General features: G+C 43.8%; 1 long non-coding RNA gene across 1 annotated transcript in view; it reads left to right on the forward strand.

Annotated features, from left to right (window-relative positions):
- LOC138283206 (uncharacterized) overlaps positions 1 to 25859 on the forward strand; it is a 48170-nt gene that overhangs the window by 18533 nt on the left and 3778 nt on the right. Inside the window, exon 2 of the long non-coding RNA XR_011201127.1 lies at positions 22777 to 22844. This is a non-coding gene — a long non-coding RNA (uncharacterized lncRNA). The remainder of the gene's footprint in view (positions 1 to 22776; positions 22845 to 25859) is intronic.

A 25859-nucleotide genomic window follows, 5' to 3' on the forward strand; every position in this document is an offset into this window, starting at 1 on the left:
CCCTCCCTCGTTGGGAGTACCATCTCCAGCTGGGCCTCGGCGGTCTTCCGAGCCCAGAGTCTCAGGTCCTCCTACCGTTTTCTGCAATGGGTGCCCCATTGGCTATGGGACACCAGGGTCCACACTTGCTTGGCGATGGCACGCCAGATTCCTTTCTTCTGATGGTCGTTCACCTGCATGGATGACACAGACAAAAGGAGAAAGTCATGTACACTGGAACCATACCAATAGGAGTGATCAGTGCACACCAGTCACAGCAAGCTGGAACATACTCATCTTCTCAGCACATTTGCTTACACATCATGCCATCTGCATGCATCTACACCCACAATAGTGCACATGCATGATGCAAGGTCACACACAACATCTATCACACATGGCTAAGGCATAGGACTCACCTGCTCCTCTCGTGCCACCATATAGCTGTTCATACAGGGGTAGGATCTCCTTCACCAGCCTCTCAAGTTCTTCTGGGGTGAAGGCAGGGGCCCTATCACCTGCAGGATGTGGCATGATGGCTCCCAGAGTCAGAACATAGCAGCTCACGTCGTAGAGTTCTTGCTGGCAACAGTGTCAGGAGTCAAGTGAGCAATACTGCAGAAAATGCGGTCACGGCCGCCACATACAGGACTGTCACCGCCAACAGTCATCGCCATTGGCCCAAGTCCGCCAAAGGCAGCAATGTTACTCAATGGCAAGTTGCACAGCTGTTGCGACCACCTACAGCCATGGCGACTTCCGCCGGCGAACTTAGGTCACTTCCAACTGTCCAGTACAGAAGGTCAGACGCCTGCCATTTTGGGCATTTTTCATCAATGGATGTGTTTATAAATCTGCATCATTCACCTATTTCACCGAAAGAGCTGTAGATGCGTATGTAGTGCCATCATGTATGTGCAACATAATGGTCATATATTTACTTAATGACGTGATGAGGGTGTATATATGGTGAGAAATACGTAAAGCTACTCTGAAATACATAGGCCAGGGGTAGATATTGGTAGGTTACAAGATATCTGTGTGAATAGTGCAGGGCAGCTAAATCTTACACACATGTACACAAATATTAGTTTATATGTACATTCCCATTAACATGTTAGCCAATGTACAGCAATGATGCTGGAATCAGTGCATATTTATGGGCTGTACTGTATTTGTCTGAAGTGCTACACGTCCTCTACAGATGTTAGGTGTCAGGTAAATATATAATGTATAAATGATGTGTGCATACTGCATAACCCATAGTGTATTCACCTCTCTCTACATAGTAATGCTGCCATGATGAGCGTAAGACAACCATATTGTCTGAATCATCATACCATCATGGATCTTTGTACTCCGTTGGAGCCAGATCTGATACCTGCCATTCGCAATCCCTATGGCATACCTCCCATCATTCAAGTCTTGTCAGTGCTACACTTCCTGGACACAGGGTCCTTTCAGAATACTGTCGCCTTAACAGCAAGGATGTCTCAGCCCATGTTCAGTCTGGTGTTGAAGGATGTACTATGTGCATTGTTGAAACACCTGGACAGCTACATCCAGTTCCCCCAATGAGGGAATTTGGCCTATGTGAAGGCAGACATTTATAATATGGGTCACAGTCCTCATGTGGTAGGAGCCATTGATGACACCCTTGTAGCCCTGGTCCCTCCCAGTGCCAATGAACAGGTGAATAGGAACAGGAAGAACTACCACTCAATCAACGTGCAGTTGGGTGTGTCTGGCAGATCAGTGCATCTCACGTCACAACCAAGTATCCAGGATCTGTGCATGACTCCTGCATCATGCGGAACAGCAATGTCTCACATCTAATGGCACAACTGCAAACAGAAAGGGCCTTGCTGCTTGGTAAGTTTGCATTGTAGTGTGTGTCTGTGAGTTAAGTCTAATGTCATCACAATATAGCCAGTCCTACATACAACATTTGAGTTGTTTGACCATTGTGCACACAGGTGACTCCAGCTATCCAAATCGTCCTTGGCGGTTGACACCAGTGAGGTACCCAGCCACGCCTGGAGAACTCTGTTGCAATGAGGCACACAGGAGGACAAGGCATGTAATTGAACGAACATTTGGGCTCTTGAAGGCAAGATTTAGGTGCTCGGACCTATCTGGAGGAGCCCTCCTCTACTCTCCCCAAAAGATATGCCAAATAATCGTTGTCCACAATCTAGCCCAGAGACGTCAGATATCATTGATTACAGATAATGAGGAGGCAGCTGGAACTGTGGGTGGAAATGCTGATATGGCAAATGATGAAGACCCAGAGGAAAAAGGAGCAGGTGACTCTAGTTCAGATCTCCTCCATCAGTACTTCAACTGTCGTACAGGTATGTGAAGTGGACCTTTTGATGTGTTGAATGTGCACAACTTGAAGTAGATGGCTGCTATTACGCCTCCTGACTTGCTTCATCAGTGGGGAAGTCATGAGCTCCAATGCCTACGTGTGGATGCAGACTGATAGATTGTAAGGTGTACAGTACATAATGCTCTGCTCTGTCATGTATAGTTACATCAGATCTTAACATACACTTCTGTAATGAACAACTCAGTATTGAGATATGTTTCTTGCATTCTCCTATCCTCTTTTCCTTCCACTCACTGATATATCCATTCCCCGTTTGGCTCTGCAAACTAGTCTTGAAGTATTCATTGTCATTAGGCAATAGTAATTGCTGACAGCCATGAGAGGTGTACCAGACAGATAGCCGATGATATGGATGTAGGTACAGTGGGTGGTAACTTGTTAGTACTTACTTCATACAAGTGGGTTTGTGACTGCTTAATCCTTTCCTATTACCATTGGGGTTGGGGGGGGGGTCTAAATGTCTATTATGTGAAATGGTCTATTATATGTCAGTTGTAGTTAGTGGCCCATGGCCTGTGGCTTCACAATGGGTGGGGTAGTTAGTGATGAGCTTAGGAACTAGCTGTGTTTGTATACTGACGTTGCTGTCAAAGGTACAGGTAACTGTAGAGTGCCAACGGTGATTGACAATCTTACAGGTGTAGGGCCTATGTGAGTGTATGGTTTAAGTGCTGTGTTCCTCTGTGATGATATTTGTGTGTTCCATGGGATATGTGAATATGTAGCTATGATATGGTTTTGTGAGGAGCCTGTACCTAGTGATGTATAGGTCCAATCTGGGTGACCCTGCTTTGTAGGTAGTCTACCATGGGTGTGAATTATATTACCTGTAAATGTGGTTAGTATGCCACCATGCCTTCCATCCTGATGGCACTCTCTGTCATGCTATAATTGTAGATTGGAATACTGACTATACCCTGATGTTTTCCTGGATTTCTCTCTGACATCTGTCCTGTGGCATTTCTGTTGTCATCTATGTCCTGCTGAGGGAGCCTCCATCTGATGGCTATTACTCTGTCTCTATGATTCAGGAGGGCATTACCAGACCACTGTTGGCAAGCATGGCAATTGTTGTTGTATTATTAAAGACACATATACAGTAGCTGTGCCCAAATGTGATGTTTTGTGAATTTCAGAATAGAAAACTGTCAAATTAAATGTGCAGAAATAAACAAAAAGGTGATGAGTGAAGTCATGGTGTATGGATTCATCAGCGTAGCTGCTGCAAAAGTTGGTGACACAGGTACTGTGTCCTTGTACCATGGGAAAATAGAGTTCTGTCTCAGAACAGTCAACAGGGTGTCTCACTAGCACACAAGAGTGACAAATCAGGAGAGGCTCACTTCCTGGCAGTGGGTTTGATCTTGGCATCTGCTCCAGCTGGATGTCTGGGTGGATGTCCACGTTTGCGGGAGGCTCTTCAGCTATAGAGGGAGGAGGTGTTTGAGGCATGTGGTTCCCCTGGCAGGGCCCCTCCATTCCACTAGCTGCTGCTGATGTAGATGGGGCAGATGTTACGTTGTTAGTGGAAGGGTACTGATGGTGTGTTGAGAAACCACGCAGGGTGGTTTTGATGTCCCTCAGCACCCCTGCATTGGAAGCCATGTCGGCATTGTGGGCCTGTCACTGCTGCATGACTTTGATTTCCCCCCCAATATGGTGATAATTTGGCCAATCCTGTCCTGGGAACTTTGGTATGCTCCCAAGACTTGGGAGATGTTTTCCTGGTCAGTAGAGTTCATTGGAGGCCCCATCCTCTGGCCCATAGCATCCCTCCCGCACAGTGTGCCCATTCCCAGTGGTAGCAGGACCATCATTGTCTGGGGTGTCAAGGTTCATCTCAGGTCCCTGTACTATGGGGCACACAATTGATTGAACACTCCTTGGGACACAAGTTTGGGGGCAAATGGTTGGGGGTAATATGGATGCCCAGGGGTGGGAGGGATTGTTGTGGGCAGGGTGAGGCAGGGAGTCGTTGACTGACCAGCTGACCCAGATGGGCCAGGTTGTTTGTTACTGTCCAGACATCCAGGCGTGTTCTCCTCACTGGGCCTTCATTCTGGGGGGGGACTAGCAGCCTCTAGTATGCTCTCCATGGTGGCAATGACAGGGTTACCTGTGGAGGGAGTGAGGCACAGAATTCATGTTAAAAAGTGTGTTTGGCTACCTCTTTGGAAGATGCAGACAGTGGCTTTACATGGTTCCCTGCAATGACATTTACAGATGCTGCACAGCATACCCTTGTTGTACATTCAACTTTGTGACTTGATTTGCATACTCCATGTTGGAAGCGGTCATTCAAATTTGGTACATATTGCACTGCGGATTGGGTTCTGGTTTTGTCTGATAATTGACTGTTCACCTCTGTTACCTAGTGAATAGTCAGGCTTGCTAAACGTCACACATCATAGCTGCACATTGCACAATGGTGTCCTAGTGGGAACACAGTATGTGAGTATGCGAGGGTAATAGTCCTGTCAGTCGCATGCAGGAGAGGGGCATTAGGTGGTAGGTGTAGTGGGACATTCAGTTAATTAGGGAGTATTTGGGTGGTGAGGAAGCATGCAGGACAAAACAAATGTGTGACATGGATGTTGTGAGAATTTACCAGACTCCAGTCCCACAAGTATTCCAGTCAGGCCCCCTGGATGAAGTATGTCTAAGACCTTCTCCTCCCAAGATGTGGACTGTGGGGGAGGAAGTAGGGGCCCACCGCCAGTCTTCTATATGGTGATCTGGTGGCGTGATGCCATGGAACGCCCCTTCCTCCGTTGATTGTTCCACCTATTCCTGATGTCGTCCCTTGTACGTGGATAGCTGCCTTCTGAATTGACCCTGTCGACTATCCTTTGCCACTACTCCATTTTCCTGGCAATCGATGTTTGTTGGACCTGTGCTCCAAACAGTTGTGGCTCTACCCTGACAATTTCATCTACCATGGCCCGCAACTCCTCATCAGTGAAATGTGGGTGTATTTGTGGGGGCATGGTAATGGTTGTGTATACGGTGTGTGGGGATGTTGTGTGTGTAAGGGTGCAGTATTAGGTGATTGAGGTGTGGGTGCTGCATTGCGAGAGGGTTGTTGTGGATTGTGTGTGCTTGTTATGCGTGTAATGTGTTAGGTGTGTTGGTGTGTGCTGAGTGTGATGTGTATGTGTGTCAATAGTGTAAAGGTGCTATCTCAATATAATTGAGTGCTCACGGTGTCTCTATATGGCATTGTTTTTGCAAAGCATTGTGGTTTGTGTAGGGGTGTGTTACGTAGTGCAGGGAGTAGGTGTGTCAGGTGTGTGGATGTGTGGATGTGTGTTAGGTGTGGAGTTTTCAAACTATCCAATGTGGGGTAGTGTTCTGACAGTGAGTTGTGACAACAGCGGTTTGCACAGCCAATGGTTTTCTGCCATGGAACTACTGCTGTGGTGATTTGTGGCTTGTAATCTGGTGGGTGGATTTTTCTCAGGCTGGCGGTGCTGGTAGTCGAACTGCCTCTTTCCCACCCTCCAGTGTCCTGGCGGTTTCAGATTTTTTGCTGTTTTGTTGATCTTCACAGTGTGAATGTTAATATGGCGGTCGGATTACTGCCAACATGGCGGTCTTTTGGGGCCACCACTGCAGCAGTCTTGCCAAAAGACCACCAAACTCGTAATGAGGCTTAATATGTTTCAACTGACATTTTCACCTTACTATAACTTCTCTTAAACCTTTGTTTTTTTAGGCAATATCTACGGTTCTTTTTAATGTAAAAGTAAGACATTATGACAATTCTTAACTATACTGTCACATTAATCTTTGTTTATATATGTATATCTTTTTTTTTTCTTTTTTTTTCCATAAAGTAAGATGACCATTGCTATGCACGACGTAGGGCTCAGCACCGAACCCATCACCACTGGGCATGGATGACTATGTCATGTAACAATATTAAGGTTGTCATTTTAAATAAGGCTGTCTAACTGGCTTTGTTAAAGGGTCAGAACACTAACATATAACAAGCAGGACTTTGGCTTTATTAAGGGGTCAGCATATCAACATATAAAAAACAGACCTATTGGCTTTATTAAGGGGTCAGCATCTCAACATATATAATGCAGACCTATTGGCTTTTTCAAAAAGTCAGCAATAACTATTATTAAATGTATATTTTATAACTTCACAAATTGCAATGTTTCATATTAATAATTGTCACAACATATTTTCAATAAAGCATTTTTGTAAAGCTGACACCTCTCAAAATGTTAAATAGTATTGTACAGTTGTGCCAGAAAAAGTCTAGAAAGCAAGCAATAGCAAACAAATAGTATTCAGAGCATCTGAGTGTTTGACCTGCTCACCATCAAGTCACAGCACAAAAATACCACAGACACTGCACAAACATGTACGTGAAAACACATATCAACCAAGCATAACAACGTGTCAAAGGGCTGTGCCAGCTGGCGACAAACACAAAAGGGAGGCAGCATTGATGAAAACCTCAAAACAGCCCTCTCCCTCCCCATCTCTCTCCTGAGCAGCCAAACCACTGATAAGCAGAAATTAGCATGTTCATAGCAAAGATAAAGACTTAAGTGAAACAAGGCTTAGGCTAGGACCACTGGGGAGGGACATTTTTCAAATCACGTATAGATACATACTAGTATACCACATAGAAAGATAAAGAAGTGGGAGTGGAGCCATGAAAGGGTCAGGCAGGCCCTGTGATTTGACACAAAGTTATAGTCGTCAAGAGGCAGCAGCTAATCCAGCACTTTGCAAAAACAAGACAATGCAGAGCTTGGAGCCAAGAAAGTCAGCCCTTCCCTTGATGAGGCTGCATGAGACTCCCTTTCTTGACTCTGGCACTGCGTGAATGCCACCCTGCATTCCCTGCTGCTTTTTTTTTTCGTCCACTTCCCTAACTGGTTAGACTGCTGTGGTTTAGAGACCTCAAGGTTTCTGCTTTTAGATCATGAATGTTAAGAAGCCCGCAAGCCTTTGTAAATATTCATATTGCATTTGCCCATGAGAATGAACAGGAGGTACACCGGAATCCAATATGTGATGCAACATTGAAGTGACATTACCAAACTCTCCTCCTAGCTAGTGTTGCGATTAGACATCCTGATAGAACAAGATCCTGAAATTAGAGTTTCGATTTTGTACTAACGGCTGCCAAGATGGAGTCTTTTGGCTTTAAAAAAATGCACACTTGTGAAAACTTTGGGGAGAGCTTTTAAAAAGCAGAAACAATTTTCTGTGTTCTAGCCAGTTCGATGACAAAGGGTTTGGATTTAGATAATAGGTGGTGGAAAGGTGCCTTGGCATGGCCCTCCAGTTTCACCCCGATGACTCCTGGGCTGATGCCATCATTTCTGAGATTATTCCCCCTTGATCGGTTCATCACCCCCTCAAGCTTCACTATCATACTGAGATATTTTCTCCAGGGCCACCATCCTTTCAGTCAGTTTCCTGAGTCTACTCTGCCATAAATGTCTCAACACTATCCGGCCCGTGTTCAGCTTTCTGCAAATTGTTGTTGACTTCTGATAGGGATTTCCGTAGATGGTGTTGCAAGGATTGCATTTCTGTTTGAAACTCGCATATTACCAGGTGCACAACCTTTTTGTAGCAGGTGTCTGAGAGTCCCTCTGTTCCTTCAGATCTTATGTCTCGATGGTTTCTGCCTGGCAGCACCCTCTCATTTACCCTTTTCTTGGCTCCCCAAGAATATTCATTACAAATGCTTTATGTCGACACATTTTTCATAACGGTCATCTCGACAGTAGGAGTTGAGGGATGTGCCAAACCTTCAGAGAACCCTTCCCTCATTCTTCACCCCCCAAAAGAGTGAGGGTGCCCTGTGCATCCAACAGAACACCTATCACAAAAGCAAGACTCCTCGATCAGTGCCACTGTAAGCATAGTCGAGGCTCATTCATTGGCTGCAACATGAGGGGCAGGACACTCTTAAGGAGACCACTGCAGCTTGCCCCTGCAAGCGCTGCCGGTAACTGTACCAACACAACTACTAACCATCACACTTCTACAAGTGTGACAGTTCAGACTATGCCAAGTCCCCAAAGCTGTCAGAGTGGCTTGAGTGTCAGTGTTAGTCATTTTTAATGTATATTAATCATAAACAACTGTTGCTGTGCTTATCTCTAAATTGACAGTGCTGCCATGTGGCATGATGTCATAGGTGCCGGTGTTGGCAATTAAGTGCCAAGGACCAGAAACCACCGGCTCAAATTAAGCACTGGCAGGGGTCAGTATTTCACAACACTCCTGCCACAGACTAATCCTTTCCACGTTCATCAGATACATTCTGCCATATCTTCGTGCAGGGACAACAGTAATCCAGTATCACTGCTGCAATTATCAGAACACTTTTCCAGTGAGGCTTTCAGAGCTAACCATTCACTAGGCACCAATGGGCGCTCATCGCCACTCCAGTCACCCTCTAACAAAGACCAGGCACTTTCCCGATGCCCAGCTAGCAGCACCATACCTCTTACTGTGTCTGCTGGTCACTAAGGCTCACATCTGCACCAGTGGCGGTTTCTGCACGAGGGCGTCGGGGCTCCGCCCTCGTAACTGTAACAAAAAAAAAAAAGTGAAAGAAACTCCCCTAACTCCCTCTCTAAAATAAACGCACACACCTCTTTCTTGCTTGGGGCTGGGGCCAGGCTCGGGGCTACTGTGTCACGGGACATGAGACTGGCAGCATCAGGCCAGGCCCTCCCCTGACTGAGTCTATGTTTGTCGGGCTGACAAGCTCACAGCCTGAGGCCTGTGAGGTCATCAGCTCGGCAAAGACATAGCTCAGAGGACCAGTCTCCACCCCCTGATGACGTGTGGATAAAGTTAGCCCCGGGCGCTTCAGGTTGAAGCCCTGTAGCGCTAGGGGCTTCACGTCAGTCAGGATAGTGGAGAATGGTCACCCCACCCTTTCCCAATTCGTCACAGAGGTTGGGTCTAGCCCTGTGACAAGTTGGGAAATGGTGGGCGGGCCTGCAGGCAGCAAGCTCAAAATTGTGTCTGCGTAGTTTGCTAACACTGCACAAACACGAGGTGTTTGCTTCCCGCGCTGTGGATGGGAGTTGGATTCGGTTGGACGGTAGACTCCACTGAAATCTAAGGCAGAAGGTAATACCAGCTTGCTCATTTTTCTGTCCCAATGAAAAACGTTGCTTAAAACCAGTTGTGACGAGTTCTGAAAGGGTGGGTGAATACAAAAGGCTGCGTTTGTACAGGGAGCTGAGATGTGCACGAGTTATGTCACCCTATCCATCAACACTTGCTCATGTACTGCGCAGGCCTCAGGAGTTTGCCTTCTACTTTAAGTGGAACTCATTTCCATATCTCCAGAGAAACACAGAACTCTGTCGGCCACTGCGGGCACATTCAGCAAAAAGACCGAGCCGAGTAAAGCGGTGGTAGTGAAATTAGTGTTACTGTGCAACAGTGGGCTTGGATGTCGAGTGCCAGTTAATAATCCACACAGTCCATGTATAAATGTGTGCGTACATCTGTGAGTGCAGTTTTCAGCTGTACTTATTTCACTATGTTGTGCCTTACCCCGGCTTCACCTTCCCTTGCTCGCCAAAGTAAATCGTGCTCGAGGTTTCGAGACCAACACTGGCATGGAGCTGCCGTTCCTGACTCAGCGTGCTGCCTTATATAAATTAATTGAAATAATCTTTAATTCTTTAAAGTGTAAACGATAAGGCTAGACCTGAGCCAATGCTAGTGGTGGTTATAGCAGACTACAAGTGATCAGGCAGGGTCACGCAACTGTATGCATTAAGCATACGAAATTAAGAAAACTCTTAGGTACTCTGCCACGTCCTTTGTGTCAGCGGAAAGATTTACATCACCGTGCGTAAGGGGAGAGAAGTTAAACAAGGGAGCTAAAACCAGTGCTTAATTTGTGCTTGTTGTTTCCGGTGCTGAGCTCCGGCACTTATTTTTAAGGGCTGAGGCTTATTCTTCTGCCTTAAGCATTTTGCTGAGAGCACAAGACACATGTGGGAAAAACAGAGGTAGGGAAAAACAAAAAAGCGTCACAAAGGGAGAAATTAGAAAGCTGCAAGAGTGAGCTGGAGGGGCAGGAAGTGGCTATAAATGGAGTAAAGAGGCCCGAGATGGCTTCAGGATTACGCCGCCTCAGTATTCCGTGTGCCCACACATTTAATTGCAGCAGCCGCGTGTTTAAAAGGAGGGCTTTCGGCACCGGCACCTTTTTATTTACAAATTAAGCACTGGCTAAAACTAAACGGAGACAGACACGCAGCTTACAAACGGTGTGTGCACAGGGCGCCTTGCTATGGGGAAGACGGTACAAATCTCTGCTGAGGATGGACCTGTGTATTTTACCTGCTGTCAACAGATAACGAGGAAAAGGCCCTGCTCGCGGAGGTTTATCTGAGGTTGGAGAAACTATTTTAGGAGAATGGGGTTAATGGAATAGCACCCATGAGACTGGCTTGAGTTAAGGACTGGCAAACACTGTTTCACACGACTTTGTCTTGTAGGCGGTTATGTCAAAAGGTGCAACGCTCCACTGAGTTGTTTTAGATATAGATTTCAGCCCAATTCCCAGAGAGTAAACAATTACCACTTTAAACGGGACGAGTTGTTCAGAACATAGTTTTGAGGCACATTTAATCTCAAATCTATCACTCTGTAAACAATAACAATCAACTACTTCCGAATAATATATTATTTAGCAATCAGCCACTTAAAGAATACGAGTGAAAGTAGAATATACGTTGAAAAGCCCCGGATTCCTGGAGTCATGATCGCTGCAGAAAAACATCTATGCAAAACTTAATACTTTTTGTGAAAGAAATTCACAAACCCAAGTTGAAAAAAATTGAACCAAGGTCAAACCCAGTACTCCAAAAGTGTTAGGCACATGTTGGCTGTTGCATTTGGTAATACAGAATGGTTCAGAGTATCCATGTAATTTAGGCGTAAATAGTCTGGTACAAACTGCTTGATTTGCTGGTTCCGGTCGCGATGCATTACTTATGTTATTGGCTGAAGGACTGACATATAAAAAGTAATTTCCAAAATGAAGTGGGCATGTGAAATTGGTTGTTTTGGCTCAATGTACTATTAAAACTCATTGCTTGATATATAGATATATCAATACATATATCAGCTACTTTATAGACCTTCTTTTGTTCTGGGGATGGGAGCAGTGGTATCTGTTAACTAATACTTTTCAGCTACACCGCTTAAAGCTGTGCCTTAAATGTGGGGTACATGTTTAATTGCAGCTTGGCATCAATAGTATAGCGCACACCAGATTGGCCTACCTCATATATTTGAGAGGTTATTAAAATATGTGTGTTACATAGTACAAAGATTTACCTATGCCACTGCTGCAAGAGAGCGGTGTGTGAAGAAAGAGCTCTTTTTGGCGTAGGAGTACAAGCATGCTTTTTGAAACCCATAGCATTTTAAGCAAATTCTTTAACAAAATGTGCTGTAAAATGCACCATTTTGCCATCTGTTTTTCAAATTGTACCCCCGGGTAAATCGCCCCAGTATTCTGTTTGCAGCAGCCGCAATTGCTGTCTGCACATACTGTATTTCTGTATGACTGATTACAGCGAGCAACTGTGGGTGCTTCCCGAAGCCTGGCTAGGGCATTTTCTTCCAAAGATGATGCAGCATGCAGTGCATCACACTGGGCAAGCGCATACTTTAAAGGGCTGGAGTTGTTGCACTGTACAATTTGCATATACAGTAACTGCTGAACATAATAATACAATAACATATGGGGCGATTTTTAATGCGTTTAATATTTCAAGACTATACATTCCCACTTCTTTATAAACCTTGGTTTCTCACTAAATTTGTGTTTTAAAATGCACCATTTGCTAATCTTTTTTTAAAAAAATTCTTGGGAGACGGGCTCAACCTGGACACCACGTTTGTCCATTAAGCTTGCTCGCTTCATTTGCTACATAAGTCATGCCCAACTTTTACGCCCCACCACTTTCAAATGTCACCAGCCGCCACTGATCTGCACTAGCATGGGGAGACCCATTAGTGCGCTTGGTTCAGTCAGAAGGCCTCATTGGAATCGTCCTGTGCGACACCCCTGCTGATGCCAGGCCTCCACCGTTGTTATTTGGACAATGTATTAGAGCCCACCAGAGAGGTGACCCAAGCTACAAAACTCAACTCATGCAACTTTACTTCTTCCCTCACCAGCTTCATGGCCTTTAATGGCTGCTCTGCTCCCTCTGGCTGCCTGCAGCAAGCCCGTCCCCGTCCAGATCTCAGTGGTGGGCCACACCCCCTATGGGAATTATTTCTAATCTTGTCTGGTGTTGTCCTTATTTTTAATCCTGTCTAGTATTGTAATTGTTTCTCACAGTGCCTGAGACTATGAGAAATTATTTTAGATTTATCATGTCACAAAAGACAGTTTAACACTTGGAAAGAGACAGGGTTGTTCACATGGCATCTGAGTTACAGACCATACTTATGAAAAGGGAGGGCTGATGTTTGAACAAGTAAAAGAGGGGCATGATATGGGCCACGCAAGCAAATAACATTTTGCCCATTACACAAAAATCCCTCACATTGGCAGTGAGTGTGCCTCATCTGTTCTGTTCACCTCGAGTCTCATCTTGATACAGTGAGTCTCAGAATGTGGACTTAGGTGCTTGTAAAGGAAGACACGTGGCCCTCAGGCATGGCTTTTGTGGCTAACATTTGCGCATTGGTAAAATAAATAACAAAAGACCAATAGTTTATTTCCAACTAGGAAAAGAGAATAAGTGCTTAGTAATTTTTCCCTTTCCTTCCGACTTTGGAGATGCTCCGAACAGCTGGGTGGATGACAGAAATGCTGCCAATGCAAGCAGATAACCAAGCCACACGTGGCCCGCCGTTGTCTCAGAGTTCACTTCTCTGTGTCCATTTTCTTTGATAGACAACACCAGGCATATTTTTAACAGAGTTTCTGTGGATCCTAGTACATGTTTTTTTAATCACACAGTGTCAGTCTTAAATTATAACTCAAACATTTCCACGTGCATGTACCCTAAATCAACCAACATATGTATGCATGTTGTTCATATTGCTGAACACTTGCACTACAACTTAAACATAAATATGCTCTTCAAGACTTTATCTTGAAGGGCTATGCCTATGGTCAACAGTTCCAATATCTAATTCAGTCTTGAAATGACCCCTGAAATCCGCCCCCCACTAGTCAAGGTGGAAAAAAACAAAGAGCTGCCCACGGCTTCGGGCAGGGGCAAAGGTAGAAAATAGCCAAATGACATTTGTCAAGATGGGGTGGATAGAAAATTCATGCCACCTTTGGGCAAGATGGGAATGCCAACAAGCGCCCCCAACAGTGGGTAAAATGAGCCATCAAATTTCCCACAAATGTCTGACCGCTGGGCAACACAGGGGGTTAAAAAATACAACATATTCTGACACAAGACAAGGGAGACATTGGGGGAAATAAATCGGCCCCGCACCACCTTTTTGAAAGATGGTGGGTCAAACAAATAAAGGCTATGACTTCACCCCAAGCCTTGGGCAAGATAGATGGGGACAAAAGGGGCTAACAAATATACCCCTTTCGCTCATGAGAAAGGTGGAAAACCTAGCCAACGTAATGACATAACGCACTGAGCCTTGATCAAGGCGGGTGGGTCTATGAAATAACCCCACCATTCGCAAGGTCGGGGGGGCTAAATACCTTTCCCCACCCTTGAGCAAGGCAGGTCAATCAAATAACCCACAGACTTAGTCAAGACTGGGGACTGAAAACATACTTCCCTTACCATTTAGAGGGAACAATGACATCTGGCAGCTTTCAGGCTACTGACCTGAGTTTTCAGCCAATGAAAACTATTATATTTACTGAAATACTTAAGGGGAAGTTAAAGTTGAATGTCATGTCAATATGGGTTAAAACGCAGAACCTAAAAAGATGTGAAATTAAGATAATACCATAACCTCAACTCTCACTTTAGACATACACTCTTTACAATGTCAGGCATTATTTCACACATACAGTAGTATATCATAGATTTTATAATATAAAAATCAGTAATAATTAAACATAGATGGAATCCAACTTACAAATGCAAAAACTATGGAACACTGCCATAAAATACCCACATTACTATTATACACTAGTACATATCATACGTTTTTAATAACATAAAATAACACCTCTTCAACATATCAGCAGGCATATGGATCATGTTCATAACGTCATTTAAATTCATGAAAAACCAATAATGGTGCAATGGTTGCCATTAATTAGGTGATCATGATCTATAAACCTTTAGCAAAAGATCCAATAGAAGACTTACCATGAATTTAAAGAATTTGGATGTGAAATATAGGAACACAAATTTCATTAATTAAACAACAGCAGAGATACTTGCCATCTGGGATCTAGACCTGGAAGGATGAATAAGCTTCTCAAAACACAGAAAATGAACAACTTTGGCTAGTCCCATCATTTCTAATAACAATACGACAACAGAAAGCATATCTTTATTTACTCCATTGCTTATTTATTAGTTACCAGGAAACTCCACCATTTGTTAAGGATAACAGTCAATTTGTTCAGATTATTAAGAAAAAAACATTTAGATACTAGCACTCCCCTGGCTACATTTGATATCTCTCTTTATACCGGTCTACCAGCTGGCGATGGTTTTATGGCATAACCTGAAACTCTTTACAGACAACCTACTAAAAGGCCATCAACCACAATTCTAAGTAACTTAGTAAAACACATCCTTATATGAAATAACATTACATTCAGTTGTAAACAATATCTGCAGATATATGTCACTTCTAAAGGCACCCCATTTTATATGAGCATCATCTGGTGCAACTATACTTGCTACTTCCATTATCAAACCTTTTGTTTAAGAAAAATTGCTGACATTTCTAATGTGGAATGAAGAAATTGGAAAACTGGAGGAAATTGCAAAGTGTAGCAACAGTAGCCACCCTACCATCAAATTCCCTAATAACATTACTAAGCACAAGCCACATCTCCCTTTTGTAGATCTGCTACTTTCCGTTCTCGAATAGGAAATCATAACAGATCTCTACAAATTAATAAGCAGTATCTTCTTCAAGGAGGACATTTAAAGAGTCTGTGCTACTCAAGATGTGTGGCTATACTTTGCATTATCAAATGTTCAGAGTTACCCAGGAAAGCACTTATTTGGAACATCAACAAAAGAAACAGAGGTAACAGACTGTCATCCAACAGCACCTAAATAGAAAAACATGATGCAGAAAAATTCCAATATTAGCCACTTAAAAAAACAAAACTTCAAACAGGTTTTCCAAAACCTTCAGCCATTGCTCATCTCAGAACTCCCAATTTAAGAGTGCCCATTGTGGGAAATAAAATCAAACATGCTATAATAAATGCAGGAGTTTGTGACTTCTGTATCCCTTTTACAACCAAGAGGTCCCAAGTTCAGTTACAGGAAGAACCTATGACATAAGGCAACAAATTACAAGCAGATTAAAGTGTGTTATTTATATCACCCAGTGACAAGATTTAAAAAGCTAAATGTAGACCTAGCAATAACTAAGCTCTGTATGTCCTTCGGGAATCACAAATCGACACTATTTAATAAGAAACATGATTAGCCTATAACATTTTAACCATGTAGACCACCATTTGCTGTCAGATTTAAAGTCTTCTCCTGTGGGCAATGTCTTGTCTTCAAGACTGCGTTGCTGGCTGGACACCAGAAAAGACCTGCAGATGCATATGGACTGAACACCTGTGACAATGCCACCAGGGTACTGTATCTCTCAACAGATCTCAGGATGGTAGTGATTCTACAGTACAAGTGGAATCTTTACTAATTATGTTTTTTGAAAATCGAGCACAATCAGATGATCAAATACTGAGAAAGCAGTCTTCCACCAAACAATTCGAAAACAGGTTTTGCATTGTCAAATGTAATTACAGAGGCACCACGCATGTATTGCCAAGACTGCATTTGTGCCTCTATAGTTAATTGAAAAAACATTGTTAAGAGTAAGTTGCAGTTTCTTTTTCTCACAATGCATTAATTTGTGTTTAAAAAAAACTCATAAGTTCCCTAAAAATCCATAGTTAGTGTTGTTATTAAAGAAAACAAAAATAATGATATCATCTTGGTAAGCTTAGCTCCAAACTATAGCTCATGTCCCTGCCATGTACTGCTCATGACCTCAAAGATAAAATTACTGATGGCATTTTAAAGTACATCATCAATGACATCTCAAATTTCATCACTGATGACATCACCAACAACATAATGTTCTATTACTTACCGGTAAATCTTTGTTACTCCTGGTCCTGTTGTCCCCATCCCATTCATAACAAGTGAGATATTACTATCTTTCGGACAGGGGAGCATGCGCATCAAGAACACCACCTGCCACCAAACGCCAGCACCACCAGCAGCTGCCAAAGGAGCATGCCCCCAAAACACCACACAACTCCCCACAAGCCCTGCAGGCAGGGAGATGTGAATCCAAAGAACAGGAAGCTGTACAAGCATGCTCCCACCCTCTGACAAAGGAGCAGACGCTTCCAGAACAACGCCCACAGCCAGACACTGCCAAAGAAGCAGGCCACCAAAACACCACACAACTCCCCACAAGCCCAGCAGGCAGGGAGGCATGGAATGAGCCAGCTGGCACCCCCACCCAGGTGAGGAGTCATCCAGCCATGACAATCTCATTTCAAGAGGAGCCCCAGCCATTTGTTCATAGCATCCTGCTGGCAGACAGAAAACGGAACAGGCGGAATGCTGGGTAAGTACGCCTCAAGTACTCCCAGTGGGAGGGTAGGTTTCCCAGCTTCCTTTGTTCTTTTTTCTGTCGCGAGATAGGAATCTCTTACTTGTTATGAATGGGACGAGGACAAAGGGACCAGGGGACAATCAGTGATATCACTGTATGAACAAGTGTCATATGTAATGGAAAGTGATGATTAAAGCCCATTGTACATTTAAAAATGGCAAAATAACAGTGCTTAAACTTAATAGCATTGGATTGGCTACAGGTCCTGTGTCCAGCCTATGTTGTGTGCAGCCAACTCCAGCTGCACGCGGGTTGTGGCTAGGTCCTGTGTCCAATTCTCTATGTAGGATGATGACCATGTATAGCAAGAGTATCCTGCAGGGTCTGGACGGGTCCAACTCACTATGCACCCAACCAGGAGCGGCTTGCGGGTTGTGGAAGGGGCAGAATAGCGTACGGGCAGGGGTGGGGGTGTGGGTGGCGATGGGAAGGGTTGGGGGAGCCAATAAACGTTAAAAAAAATGAAATTGAAAAAAAAACACCAATTACCTTTTCCACACCATCCCGCGCCGCGCTCCTCTTCCCTGCTGGCTGGCTGGCTGGCTGCATGCAGGCACAGTCTCCCAGCCTGCAGCCAATCCTGATGCTGTTCAAAGCAGCATCAGGATTGGCTGGGAGCCTGTGCAGGCTCTCTGCAGCCTGGCAACTGTGTTGCTGGGCTGCAGAGAGCACACTGTGCATTTATTTTTAGCCGGCCCGAGATGGCCAGCCAAACATACATGCGCTAGCACTCCCCCTCAGTGCATGTCACAGCCTGTGGCCTCAACCCTTTAAAAGAAAAGGATAATAAACAAGGTTTATTATCCTTTTCTTTTAAAGGATTTGCAGCTGCTGCTTCTGGCAGGGGGCAACGCTCCTCCACCCTTAAGGAGGAGCCGCCCCTGCACCCAACCCAATCTGGTTCTGCTAATCCTCCAATAAAATGTTTTGTTTTTATTTTTGGGCACATTATCAGCCCTTTTGGGACCTCAGCATCCCCCTAGAGTCAAAGGATTGTCCCTCTGCTGTCTTATAACTCCCCTCAATGAAGGAGTATTTTGTTGTAATGGAGATAGAATTAAAACCTCGGGGGGTTCGGGAATGCGGGGCGCGAGTGTGAGAGAGAGACGGTTGGTTCAGGAGAGGAGGCTGGGATTTTACTTATGGAAACTCTTATCTTTGAGAAATAAACAATAAAAGGAACATTTCCTTACCTGTTCTGGGTCATTCGATTCATCATAACACTGGCGACGAGGTGGTCAACTCTGCGTGTTGACATCCCAACTCCTTTGTACCTTTGAGTTCGGCGGTGCTCCGGATCGTCTGCTTTCTTGGGGAACCGGTCAAGACCTGGAGCGGAGGCGGAGTTGAGGACAGCTCTTCCTGCTACGGATCAGGAGGCGGAGACGAGAAGAGTTCTTCCGGCTACCATCGACCAATAATTTCAAGAGTTTTACTTCTTCTTAGACTTTTGTGTGTTTAAGAAAACACATTCGTCAAGGACAGCGCGTGTTGTTTCCTAGCAACGCGTGCACAACGTCAACTCGGAGTGTTGTTCCTAATCATCCAGACGTCATCGTGCCGCACTCAACGTTTTTTTTTTCTTCTTTCCTTCGCTTTCTCTTGGCAACCAGAAGACGTTTTTCTGTGATCCATCGGCAACTAGAGACGCTTGTTCATTTATCAATGGGAAACCCTTTCAGTACATTTTGCTCGAGAATTCTAGTATTTATCTAACTAATCTTCGTGTTTTTTTTTTTTCTTGTAATTTCTGTATATGTTGTGATGGTGATATTCAAGCAATTTTAGACTTAGTATTTAATGTTTTTATTAAGAATACTTCTTCAAACGACTTTCGGTTTAAGCTTTTATGTTCTTTTGTACTAAGAAAAGCTGTTAAATAAGTATAAATGTTTTATTGGTATATCTGTTACGGTGTAGTTTAGATACATTATTACTTGGTATTATCTACTCTTTCTACACAAAATGCAGAATGTTTCCTCTCCGCCTTTCTTTCTTTCCACTCCTGGTGAACCCCCAATTAAGTGGGCTAAATGGAAGAAAGTCTTCGAGAGGTACTCCAGAGTGTGTGGTACATCGTTGAGCAATGAGAGGAGGACTGCTTTACTTCTTCATTGTTTAGGAACAGAGGGTCAGGAGGTTTTTGACCATCTTCCTGATCTTCCAGACAATGAAGCAATCAATTTGAATGAGTATGAAATATGTATTAGAAAGCTAGATTTACATTATCTTCCTAGGGTTAGCACAATTCTTAAGAGGTATTATTTTGGGAAGCGTTTTCAATTGGAGGGTGAATCTATTGAAAATTATATCACTGATTTGAGACGTTTAGCCTCATCATGTAAATTTGGGTTCACAATAGATGAGAGAATTCGTGACCAATTCATGTTGGGATGTAATGTTGAAAAAGTACGGAGTGAACTATGGCTTTTAGATGATCCTCAGATTGATCAAGTTATTTCTTTAGCTAAAAGAATTGAACATTCTCTTAAGTGTGTTGATGTTGTGAAACACTGTGATTCCAAAGAGGTAAATGTAGTTCGTGATACTAAACTCAAAATAATCAAACCTCTTGATAAAGAATTATCCTCCAGTGTTGCTAGCAAGAAATGTTTTAGGTGTGGGAGAGGGGGACATCTTGCTAATAGTAAGCTTTGCCCGGCTCTTAATAATTTTTGTTTGTTTTGCAAAAAGAAGGGTCACTTTTCGGTGGTGTGTAATCTGAAGAGAACAAAACAACATGTGAGGGTGGTTGATAATGATTTTGATGTCTGTAAGGCTGAATCTGATCTTGCCTGTGGTCAAATTATACTTCAAATTGGTGACAGGTTGTCTGGCCCTCTAAATTATATTACTGTAGAGGGTAAAAGAACTAAAGTACTTTTTGACTCGGGGGCAAAGATTTCTATTGTGTCTAATAAATTTTATCAAAATGAGTTAAAGGGTAAGGTTAATCTTTTGAAACCTGATATCAAACCTTGTGGTTATGGTGGTGAGCCCATTGATTTACATGGTTATTTTGTTGGTTTGATAGAGAATGATCAACGATTCACCTCTGGAAAAGTCTATGTTTCAAAAAAGGGAGATAGCATCATAAGTTGGTGGCATCAGAAAGATCTTGGTGTGATGCTTGATCCCAACAGTTCACCTCCTATTATAGTGAAACATTTAGGGAATATGGGTGGTGTGGATGTACTTTCTACAACTGATCTCACAGAGAACTTGCGTAAAAAAATTCCGAATGTTTTCAGTGACAGAATAGGTTGCATGAAGGGATATTCTCATAAAATTAAGTTGCTTCCTGATGCTATACCATTCTGTAGTAAAGTGCAGAATGTTCCTTTTGCAGTAAGAGATGAGGTGCAATCTGAACTCAAAAAATTAGAAGTTCAAGGGATAATTGAAGAAGTGGAGGGAACTGATTGGTTGTCCCCCATAGTTGTAGCTAAAAAACCTAATGGTAAAATCAGGCTTTGTGTTGATCTTCGCAAGCTTAATAGATGTGTAATGGTGGACAGATATCCGCTTCCCAACATTTCTGATTTACTAACTATGGGTTCGGGTGCTAAGGTTTTCTCTACAATTGATTTAACTTCAGTTTATCATCAGATCATCTTAGATGAATCTTCAAGAGATCTAACAGCTTTCGTCACACCTTTTAGTACGTTCAGATTCATTCGATTGCCTTTTGGTTTAATCTCGGCTGCGTCTGTATTTCAAAGGGAAATGGAACGCATTTTAAAAGGGATCAATGGTGTGTGTGTATATCAGGATGACATTCTGATTTATGGGGAGAACAGTGGTGCCCATGATGAAATTCTCAGAAGGGTGTTAATGAAAATTTCTGAACATTGTTTGACTATTAAGGTGGAAAAATGCAAATTTGCAGTGGAGAACATTGACTACCTTGGACATACTATAACTGATGGTGGTTTAGTTCCCAAGAAAGATCTTGTTGACACGATTAAGAGTTTGGCTTCTCCTACCTCTAAGGAAGAACTGATGAGATTTTTGGGGATGGCTGAGTATTGTAGTAAATTTGTTCAAGATTTTGCAAGTTCATGCTTCAATATGAGACAGTTACTAAAGAAAGGTAAAGAATTTCTTTGGGATGAGGAGTGTGAGAAGGAATTCATTAAGTTAAAAAATTGTTTGTGTAACGCTCCCAAACTGAAGAATTTTAATCCTAAATTGCAATCAATACTGACAACCGATGCCAGTAGTAAAGGGCTGGGTGCGGTTCTGCAACAAGGATTACGTAGTGCAGAGAATACCATAGCATTCATCTCCAGGAGTCTGAAAGATACTGAGGCAAACTACTCTGTTATAGAGAGAGAGGCTCTTGCGGTTTATTGGGCGGTAAAGAAGTTAAAAAAGTTTTTGTGGGGAAGACCTTTTGTTGTGAAAACTGATCACAAACCGTTGGTTGAAGTTTTTAAGTCCAAAGGTGTTGATGCAATCTCAAGCAGAGTTACCAAATGGATCATAGCTTTACAAGAGTATGATTTTCTAGTTGAGTATGTTCCTGGGACTGATAATTACTCTGCAGATGTGTTATCAAGATTGGTATCTCCTAAAATGTCAGATTTTGAAGATTTTGAAGACTTCGAGCAATTTGATAGTGTTTGTGTGGTGGATCTTGAAATGATTCCTGAAGAAAACTGGCGTGAAGATACCAAGTCTGACAAAGTTTTACAGGAAGTTGTCAAGTTAATGTGTTCTGGTTGGAAGAGCAAAAATCAAGGCAGTGTAGAGTGCAGAGAGTTTTGGAATGTGAGAGATCAATTAAGTGTTGATCGAGATTTATTACTTAGAGGGATGAGGTTGATTCCACCAGCTAGTGTAAGAGGTTTACTTATTGGTCAAGCACATGACAGTCACATGGGAATATCTAAAACGAAGGAGAGGTTAAGATCATCGTATTGGTGGCCTGGGATGGACACTCATGTAGAGAGAGTTGTTCGTGACTGTATACAGTGTGCTCTTAATGAGAAGACTATGAAGTCTAGGATTCAACCGATGATAGTTAGAGACAAACCGAAGGGACCTTGGGAGGATATTTCACTAGACATTTTGGGTCCTATATATGGTGATGGTTCTATTGATTATGTTATTGTGGTCACAGATATGTATTCTAGATGGCCTGAGGTATTTTTCACCAAAGGGATAGATACGCGGAAAGTAATATAGGATCTTAAAACTCTCTTTACTAGGGAAGGCATTCCTTCCACCTTACTTACTGATAATGGGGTACAATTGACTTCGAGAGAAATGGAAGATTTTCTTAAGAAATGTGGTATTAAACATAAGTTATGTGCGTGTGGTGGGGCGTGGATGTTGGGCTTGCTAGTACAGAGGCTCAGACCCAGTTTTATAAGGGTTTATAAGGCCGAAGCCAGGATTTTATTGGTTAGTAAGAAAGAAAAAAAAATGTCAAAGAGTAAACACTCGAAACTGGTCTCCTGTTTAGTCTTTTCTCCGAGGAGTCTCTGTTTATAGGTGCAGTGGTGTATGCAGGTCCTCAATGTTTCCTTCTGTTCTCTCTTTCTTTTTAGGGTTGTTCCACGGACGGCTTCTTCTTGGATGCTTGTGGACTCTCGACAGAACAAGAGGACAGGTCACGGTAAGTGGGACGATAAGTTATTATGTTGTTATCTTATTAGTAGAAGGGAGGGGTGTGAGGGAAAAAACGATAGGGGTTGGTGTAGTTAGGGGGGGGTTTTGGTGGGCGACTATTGGGTCTGTGTCAGGGTAGTGCCAGGCGGTGGACGTGCTCTGTGACTTCCCCAGTTCCCCAACCAAAACTGCCCTGTTCCCCTTCCACCCTCCCCAGTTCCTTTTCCCTCCTTTCTCCTCCCTCCTGCCCCTTTTGAGTAAGTGTCCCTGAATAAACCCCGTACCTTGTTTAGCCACGACCCTCCTGGGTCGTGGCAGGATTCTTCGTCTTCTCTGGAGGTTTCTCCCTCTCCGACGTGGGTGCGGGGTTGCTGCTCCTTCCTTCTGGGTTTGGCTACCGGTGATTCCACGTTCTTCCCTTCTTTGCTCCTCTCGTCCTCTCCTCCCGTCCCTGCTGCGGCATCCCTTTTTATCGGGCTTTCGGCATCTTTGGAGCCGACCACCCGGAAGTCCGGTTGCGCTCCGTGGTGCGGGTCCGATGCGTCTCCATGACAACGCGTCATGGAGAGGGAGGAAATACTCCTCTGGCGCCAAGGCTGCATCTCTGTAGGCGAGGTGTATGACACCCGCCTACATACCCCATCCCATGAACGGGACTGGTAGAGGCCCGTAGAATCCGGACAACGGGAGAGAAAGTCCGCGGGACACAGGTTGGACCCAGGGATGTGACGAACCTGAAAGGTAAAGGGCTGGAGTTCAAGGAACCAGCGCAACACCCGGGAATTGGTATCTTTATGGGAGGCCCACCAGGTTAGAGGGGCATGATCAGTATAGAGTACGAAAGGACGACCCAAGAGATAATACCGGAGACACTCAACTGACCACTTTATGGCAAGGCATTCCTTTTCGATAGCTGGATAGTGGGTTTCTCGGGGCAGTAGCTTGCGACTGACATAAACAATGGGGTGATCATACCTCAGGTCGTCTGGTTGGGCTAGGACGGCACCAAGTCCGACGTTGGAAGCATCAGTAAACAGATGAAAAGGCCTAGAGAAATCAGGACATCGCAATACGGGTTCGGTTGAGAGGGCCTTTTTAAGCAATGAGAAGCTCTTGAGCTGGGAGGGAGAAAAAGAAGGCAGGGTGGTAGGATATTGCTTCTTTAGTAGGTCTGTGAGAGAGGCCGTCATGGTAGAATATTGTGGAATTAACCTACGATAATACCCCACCAACCCCAGGAAGGATCGGAGTTCTTTTTTTGTTCTGGGGAGTGGTATCTGGCTAATGGTCTCTACTTTATCTTTCTGAGGACGTAGAACTCCCATACCAATGACATAGCCTAGATATGCGATTTGGGTTTGACCTAGGGTGCACTTTGAGGGATTGGCGGTGAGTCCGGCTTCTGCTAAGGCAGAGAACACGTTGTCTAAATGTTGGAGATGTTCTGTCCAGGTTGCACTAAAGATAACAATGTCATCAAGATAAGCGGCAGTATATTCTTGGAAGGGACGTAAAAGTCGGTCCATTAGTCGTTGGAATGTAGCCGGAGCACCGTGAAGACCAAAGGGAAGGACGGTAAATTGGTATAAACCCGATGGGGTGGTAAACGCTGTCTTTTCTTTGTCTTGTGGGGCTAAGGGAATCTGCCAATATCCCTTCGTGAGATCAATAGTGGACATGTAACGTGCATGTCCAATCTTCTCTAGTACTTCATCTACTCGGGGAATAGGATAAGTATCAAAAAGGGATATCTCATTTAGTTTCCTAAAATCTATACAAAACCAGACCGAGCCATCTGGTTTTGGGACTAAAACGACAGGGGAACACCACGGACTTGTGGACGGTTCAATGACTTTTAGGGACAACATCTTTGCTATCTCTTCCTCTATCAGAATCCTTCTTGCTTCAGGAATTCGGTAGGGACGTAGGCATACGGTTCGTCCTTCAGGGGTTCTAATGTGATGCTGTACTAAAGACGTGCGCCCAGGTAGTTCTGAAAAGAAATCGGAATGTTTTTTAATTAACTTAAATAGTTGATTTTTCTCTGTATTAGCTAAGGAGTCAATGACATGAGGGCGTTTTTGGTTGTCCGGCTGTAGGGTGGGACAGAGTTCTAACCCTAGTGAGTTGGTTGTGGTTACCATGCATCCCGTAGCAGGACGATCACTCTCGTCCCCCGGGTTCTCCCATTTCTTTAGCAAATTGATATGGTAGATCTGAGTCCGTTTAGGGTTATTATTTAATTCAATCAGGTAAGTAACGGGGGTGACTGCTTTTATTATGCGATATGGCCCCTGCCATTTTGCCAACAACTTATGTTCAGAGGTGGGTCGCATGATCAGTACTTGATCATTGGGGTGAAGAACCCACAGTTTAGTACCCTGATCATAGGAAGCTTTTTGATTTTGTTGAGCTAATTCTAAGTGGTGTCTCACGTCCTCCCAGACCGTCTGGAGGTGGGCCTTTAAGTTATGAATATAGTCTAGAAGGGGCCTCTCCTCATCATTCTCTTCCTCCCATAGCTCTGCCGCCATATCTAGCAAGTTGCGAGGTTGTCTTCCGAATACCACTTCAAACGGACTATGCCCAGTAGACGACTGTTCATGTGTTCTAATTGCATACAGAACTAGAGGTAATTTCTGATCCCAATCTTTGCCCGAGTCGTTTACTAGTTTACACAAAAGGGTCTTGATGGTGCGGTTATACCGTTCCACTAAACCATCAGTTTGTGGATGATATACCGATGTCTTTATCTGGGTAATTCCTAGGGTCTTACAAATCTGTTTCATGAGCCCAGAAACGAATGGTGTCCCCTGGTCGGTAAGGATTTCTTCAGGAAAACCAACCCGCGAGAAAAAGGATATCATGGCTTGTGCAACTGTTTTGGTGGTGGGACTGGTAAGGGGAATGGCTTCCAGATATCTGCTAGCGTAATCAACTATCACGAGGATATGGGTATGGCCCTTGGTAGACGGTAAAAGAGGTCCGACCAAGTCCATACCTATTCTTTTGAAGGGGGTAT

Source organism: Pleurodeles waltl, chromosome 3_1 (genome assembly GCF_031143425.1).
Source record: "Pleurodeles waltl isolate 20211129_DDA chromosome 3_1, aPleWal1.hap1.20221129, whole genome shotgun sequence".
Lineage (NCBI taxonomy): Eukaryota > Metazoa > Chordata > Amphibia > Caudata > Salamandridae > Pleurodeles > Pleurodeles waltl.